Source organism: Rutidosis leptorrhynchoides, chromosome 2 (assembly GCF_046630445.1).
Source record: "Rutidosis leptorrhynchoides isolate AG116_Rl617_1_P2 chromosome 2, CSIRO_AGI_Rlap_v1, whole genome shotgun sequence".
In the NCBI taxonomy this organism is placed as follows: domain Eukaryota; kingdom Viridiplantae; phylum Streptophyta; class Magnoliopsida; order Asterales; family Asteraceae; genus Rutidosis; species Rutidosis leptorrhynchoides.
In genome coordinates this window covers 497417211-497424777 of record NC_092334.1, presented here as the reverse complement: position 1 = coordinate 497424777, position 7567 = coordinate 497417211, and the positions used below count along the sequence as shown (strand labels likewise).

General features: G+C 32.7%; 1 long non-coding RNA gene across 1 annotated transcript; it reads left to right on the top strand.

Annotated features, from left to right (window-relative positions):
- The first annotated feature begins 4856 nt into the window (after positions 1 to 4856).
- Positions 4857 to 5758, top strand: LOC139892710 (uncharacterized). Its single transcript, XR_011774204.1, has 2 exons — positions 4857 to 5336; positions 5559 to 5758. It is a non-coding gene; the product is annotated as an uncharacterized lncRNA (long non-coding RNA).
- The last annotated feature ends 1809 nt before the right edge of the window (positions 5759 to 7567 follow it).

The window sequence follows — 7567 nt, the reverse complement described above, 5'->3', positions numbered from 1 at the left end:
TTCATTATTATTATAATTATTATTATTATTATCATTATTATTATTATTATTATTATTATTGTTATCATTATTATTGATTATGGTTATTATTAAGATAAGTGTTATTAGTTCCTAAGAATTAAAGTATAATTATTATTATTATCATTTATCTAATTAATAGTATTATCATTATTATTATTACTAATATTATCATTAAGTATTATTATTATTATTATTATTATTATTATTATTATTATTATTATTATTATTATTATTATTATCACTATATTATTATTATTATTACTAGTATTAGTATTAGTATTAGTATTATTATTATTATTATTATTATTATTATTATTATTATTATTATTATTATTATGATTATTATTGTAATATTATGATTATCGTCATTAAGATGATTATGAACATATTAACAACATTCATGTTACAAAATTAATAATAAAAGTGATACGATAAAAATTATGAAAAATGGCCATAATTATTTGAATATATGTACAATTATGAATACGATTACAAATTTAAGTTATAGAAACTGTAGTCATAAGTTTAGAAATTATAAGAAACTTAGGATAAATCTGATATGTATTATTAGCACTGGTATTATTATCATTTACTAAAAGTATCATTTTAATTAAAATTATTAAAATTAGCATTTTTATTAAGATTACCATATACATTAAAATAGATACTATTACTACTAATATTATTACTATTATTATTATCATTACTATTATCATTCTTGTCAATTCAATACTGGTATTATTACAAATAGATATTTTATACAACAATACATTACAATAATATTAATATTACGTATCATTATATGGTTATTATTAAAATGATAATTACTAAATTATATATATAAAATGTATCAGTTAATACACAAATATATATTGTTATCATATATAAAACCTTACATATATATGTATAATATAAATAATGATAAATATTAACTATATAAAATATATAAATTAAATATATTAAAATGATCCAAATAACATGAAATATAACAAGTATATTATTAATAATAATATATATAAACTTGCTCGATTACGATTATATGTTTTAATAAATATACAATTGATATATGTTCGTGAATCCGAGGCCAACCCTGCATTGTTCAATATAGTCATATGTATTTTTACTACAAAATACATTAGGTGAGTTTCATTAATCCCTTTTTAAATGCTTTTGCAATATATATATTTGGGACTGAGAATACATGCGCTGTTTTTATAACTGTTTTACGAAATAGACACAAGTAATTGAAACCACATTATATGGTTGAATGATCGAAACTGAGTATGCCCCTTTTTATTAAGTCTGGTAATCTAAGAATTAGGGAACAGACACCCTAATTGACGCGAACTCTAAAGATAGATCTATCGGGCCCAACAAGCCCCATCCAAAGTACCGGATGCTTTAGTACTTCAAAATTTATATCATGTCTGAAGGAGGATCCCGGAATGATGGGGATATTCTTATATGCATATTGTGAATGTCGGTTACCAGGTGTTCAATCCATATGAATGATATTTTTGTCTCTATGCATGGGACGTATGTTTATGAGAAATGGAAATATGAAATCTTGTGGTCTATTAAAATTATGAAATGATTATTTATGATAAACTAATGAACTCACCAACCTTTTGGTTGACAATTGAAAGCATGTTTATTCTCAGGTATGAAAGAAATCTTCCGCTGTGCATTTGCTCATTTTAGAAACATTACTTGGAGTCATTCATGGCATATTTCAAAAGATGTTGCATTCGAGTCGTCGAGTTCATCAAGATTATTATTAAGTCAATTATAGTTGGATATATTCTGAAATTGTATGCATGCCGTCAATTTTCGTTGTAAAGAAAGAATGTCTTTTAAAATTGAATGCAATGTTTGTAAAATGTGTCATATAGAGGTCAAATACCTCGCGATGTAATCAACTGTTGTGAATCGTTTATAATCGATATGGATTTTGTCCGGATGGATTAGGACGGGTCTTCACAAGCAGTCTGTCAGCTTTTTCGAAAACTTGTTTTGGCCGTAACTTTCAAACCGTAACTCCATTTTTGATGAATAAACTACGTTGGAAACGTAATGAGGTGTAGTTTCTAATGGTGAAGTTTTAAAGTACTGAATCAAACTTTAATTTTGGTCAAAATGACTGGATAGAGTGTATAGTCTCCTACAAGTCCCGCATAAAACGCATACAGAATAAAGTCTAAGTCTAGGCACCTATCTCAAGTCGCCTAAATCCCTTAGACCATGCTCTGATACCACTTGTAACGACCCAACCCGTTAAACATCGCATTTTTTTAAAACATGGTGTTGATGACTGCGCCTGATCGCGGCGCGCCATCATTAGCCGCGGTGCGGCCCATAACGTAAATTGAAGGTCAGAACCACCAAAAACTTTGATACCAAAACGCGCTTTAACTCGCGGCACGCCCCAAGGGGGTCGCGGCGCAGCAACACTCTGGAGCTGATTCTAACTTAACAAAATTTAAACAAGTGCCAATTTCCGCGAATACGATAACAAACATTTCAAAAGGGCTTCACGTCACACAAATAAGCAAAGTTTACAAGTTTTAAGACTCCCGTTCAAGTATTTGACCACCGGGCATCATTCACCCATTTACACCTCAAAATATAAGTTTCGACCAACAAGTTTAATTACCAAACAAAACCCGAGCATGGTATTTGGGATTAAACTACCCAAACCTAGGTCGAACTTCAAAAGCTATTCTCTAGCATAATCGATAAGGGAGATCGCTAGTCCAAATGTATACCCTTTCCTTTGTCCACGCCGGAGCCTAAAAAAGAGTAAACAACGAGAGGGTAAGCAAACGCTTAGTGAATGCAATAATTATAAATGTACATATATAATATACCTACTTGCAAACACTTACTCATATACCGCATATACGCTAGCAATATAATTAGCATACCATCTCAAGTACAAAGCTAATAACCTCCAATACCGCAACTAGCATAATCAATAGCATATAATCGAAACAACACAATATGCTACACTACAACACATAACCATGGTTAACCAATCGTACAAGGGATGGTACTCAAATTTTCCATCGGTGTTCATAACAACCATTAGAGTACGTAACACGTCGTACACTAATCCCACGGGTGGCATCTTAACACGTCGATGCTTCACCCCGGGTGGCGTCTTAACACGTTGACACTTCACCCATGATAGTTCTTGGAGTGGCATCTTAACACGTTGATACTTCACTCCGAGTGGTATCTTAACACGTCGACACTTCACTCTTCATCTTACTAGGGGTGGCATCTTAACACGTCGATACTTCACCCCGAGTGGTGTCTTAACACATCGACACTTCACTCATCACGTGAAATGTGGTGTCTTAGCACATCGACACTTCACATCTCACGCTACCACAAATAAATACATTATATACCTACGCATATAATTATTCCACTCACCTTAAAGTCTTTTGTGAAAGATAATCGAGCTTGCAACCTTCAATGTAACGTACCTATTACATTATGCATATAATCAATCACACAATCAGGTTGGTCAACCAACTCACTCACCATCCTAGTGTCATTTTGACCCATAGTGCAATTTCGACCCATTTGCACTCTTAACCCCAATATTATGTCAACTTCGTCAAAACCCTAGCACTAGCCAAATATGGTCTTAATACACTTATTAACGCAAGGTTAGTGTGTTTTCATACTTATTTAACAACTTAGGTCATCAAAAACTCATTTGACCCATTTCAAGGTTAACACACCCATTTGGGTCATCAACATACCCAAATAACACCTACTTACTAAATATCAAAGTGTGTTAGTAATTAACTAACCATTTAAGACTCATAAACACCAATTATCACTTTGAAACCCTAGGTTAGTCATTCTTGAATTCTCATGACTCAATCTTACCCAAAAACTTCCAAAATCACCAACAATGGGTTTTATGTTCATCACTAACCCAAAACCCTAACCCTTAATCCCTAACCCTTAATCAATTAAAATAAGGAAATCAATATTAGGACTTACCACCACGATCAAAACGTAGCTATTGACTAGATGAACAACTTTAATACTCGTGCTTAAACCCGAATCGAACTTCTTCCTTCTTGATTTGAGCTTTCTCACACTAGAAATCTCTATCTCTCTATCTCTCTCTCTCTCTAAACTTGAATTGGAAGAGATAAGGTTGGTGTGAGAGGAGTAAATGACACTCCAAACTGATCTAGAGGCCTTAAAGTCCTTCAACAAGTGAAAGTACCAAAATGCCCTTTTTAAAATTAAATAAAGCAAGGGAATCAGCGTCTGACGATGCTCGCGCAGCGGACCTACTGGTCGCGCCGCAGCCCCCTGCTGGAACTGATTCTGGCAGCTTTTTATTATATTCACATTTATGTACCAATCGAACTTGGGTCTTACATGGAGCAATAATCACTAGATAGTCTGTCAATCACCTTTTGTAAATTTCACCATTGGTCCAATTTGGATAGGCTTTAAATTTTTATTGGAGGTTAGTTAGCACCAACAAGTTATTGTTATGTAAAACAGTAAAACACAAAAAGGTTAGAGTGTAATATGTTCAGAGATACGTATTTTATCGATCTCTATACGCAACAGTTTATGAAACTGTTAAAACTTGTTTTATTCTGACATAATTGCTGCTATATGCTTGTAGCTTACAAGGCTTGCTGTGGTACCATAACTGTCATTTCAAGGTACTTGAATAAGCTCTTCTACTTTTTGAAGTTTCTCTTTCTTATAGTTGACTTGATGATATGCAATGTGTTTTTATTCCTTTTTCATCTGGTTTATATAGTACCTTTATTGTACAGAATACTAGAGAAACAGCCCATACCCTCAGGGAGATGGATAAGGCTAGAAGGCATCTTAGAAATGTTTTGGTCCATAAGCAACATACTCCTTTCACTCTTTTATTTTGAGGTGTTGTTTGTACTGTGTCAAGCAAAGAGCATACATTCTAATGGTCATGTTCGGTGACTTTACAGGGTAGTAAGCTACATTTTGAATTTGCTAAAGAATGCCAAAAGTAATTTGATCAGGTGATTTCTAAAGTAGCTGTTATTCTGCCCAATGGTACTAAACCCAGTGAGTTCAACGAGCAATAATGGCTCGATAATAAGGTATTATAGGCGATGATAATATGATTAAAACATTATTTGATCACTCAATGATTTTGTATTTTGTTAGTTCGCAGTTAGTTTCCAATTTCAGAAAATGGAGAAGGTTGGTTAGCTATAAAGATACAATTGATGCAATAAGAGGTGAAACGTGGGATGATTTGGAGGCAACGATTACTAATATGAGTAAGTACGATTTTGTCTTGGTTAAAAAAATTTGTAGCTTTGTTGTTGAACCAAAATCTGGTTACGTTTTTGCTCATTATAAACCACATTGATGTTTCATGTTAGTTTTCGATTTCTTATGTTCAAGTTGGGATTTATAATCTTAGTTACCTTTTTTAAGCTTATCAATATTTTATTTGTATATGTTGTTGTTAGTTTGCATTAAAATGTTGTTGGTGGAAGGCGGCAGGAGGGGACTAATGGGGACGACGCCAATAAGGCAGAAGTTTCATACATAGGTGCTTTGGCAGAGGGATGACATGTTATATGGGTGCTCAAAGAACGAGCTAGCTACCTTTTTTAGTTTAGAGTTTCATTCATTGTAAATTACATTTATGATTTTTTTTGTAAATACTTTGAAGATATTTATATGATATTTATATGATATTTATATATATAGTTTGTTTTTTTAGTAATTTAATTTGGTATATTTGGTGCATTTGGTATTTGGCGGAGTATTATTTGAAATATTTGAGATTTTAACCATGGTTAGCATTTACAAGGAACACGTCTAATTGATACGGGGAACACGTCTAATTTTACTAATGGAACACGTTTAAATGGGTTTAGACCACGTCTAATTGAAGTAACGGAACACGTCTAAATGACCTAACGGAACATGTCTAATTGTAAATAACGGAACACGTCTAAAAGACATAACGGAACAGCATAATCTAACGATTTGACAACACGTCTACTTGAGAGTTTTTAGAGCGGTTCCTTGAACCGCACTATGTCACCACTCAATTGAAGCCGTCACATGTAGACGTGTTGTTCAACACGTCTAAAAAGTATTTTCCACACGTCTAATTGTGCCGGAATATAGTAGTGAATGGCAATCAAAACACAATGGTAAATTCACAGTGAATCATTTTCCCATTTATTAGATGTTGCCTTGTCTAGTACTGGTAATGAGGTGTCATCGTATCATGGTTGTCAGGTATGTTGAAAAAGGTTAACATTTTTATTTGGAAACTGTGACTAAACAAACTTTCCATTCGCACAAATTTGGTAACTCGCGGTGTGACTGTGGCCTCCGATCGTGGCCATATTTTAATAGAAGCCCTAAATACAACGATCATCTTTCTTACAGACTGGAGATTCATCATTTCATAATAAAGAAGTTTTATAAGCTGGTAGAACATAGGGGATTCGATTGTAATTGATGTGACATACATTATTTAATCAAATAAGTTCTACGTGGGAGTAAAGGATTTCGACAGATCCAATATTGTCACAATATAATGGTTAATTTGGAGTTGGCATTGTTAAATAATATCTAAGGTCCAAGTCCGATGTGTATTATGGGCTTAAGTCCATTAGTGTTTGATTAGATTTATGGTCTTGTACTCTTTAAATAAGTAGGGTTTAATATTATCAATAAGATACACAGATAATTCATTATTCAACATGGTATTCGACTAATATGATTCTGGATGAATCAATTATACTCTATCCTCTATGCATGTCGGCTAATTGCCGATGATCTATTTCCTCTTTATCTTTTCTTGTAAGAATCTAGTTTAATACTTAAATATATTATTGGTCAGTTTGATACTATTACTCCATATCATTTTTTTTTTATTATTACTTTTTCTTTTGTTTAGTTTATATGCTATTTCATCCTTTAATCACATCTTTATCTAATTGTTTCTCTACAAAACAATCCTTTTTTTTTTTTTTTCATTCTCGTCATGAATCACCTTAGCATATTTCCTTCAATTTTTGTTACGGAGTATTTAATGTCTCTTGCATTTTCTTTTCTCTTCCGTTGTCTTTCCCATTTGCAAAAGCTATCGTCATATGCTATTCAGTTAATAGCCGCAAGTAAAAAATAATATTAATTTTATGGTTTCTTTTTTCTTTCTTCTTTTCATCAATAATCGGTAATCGGTGTGGGGCTGAGCCGCCTAGCTTGACTAGGTTCCAACCCCGAAAAAAAGAGGAATAAAAAAAAAAAACTCTTGTTTTGCAGCGTTGAAGAAGATTGTATCGACGCTCAATCCTTAGGCAAGCAAGCCACGACGTAAAAAAAACGTTACGGAAAAGAAAAAGCAGTCAAGCAACGCAACCAATCAGCAATACCAATCAATTCGATACAACTAATTAGAGAGAAAATTGTGTTTCTATTTATTCTTTTTTCGTTTTCTTTCCAGACCAAACTTTTGTGATTTCGCCGTTCGGACTGCGGG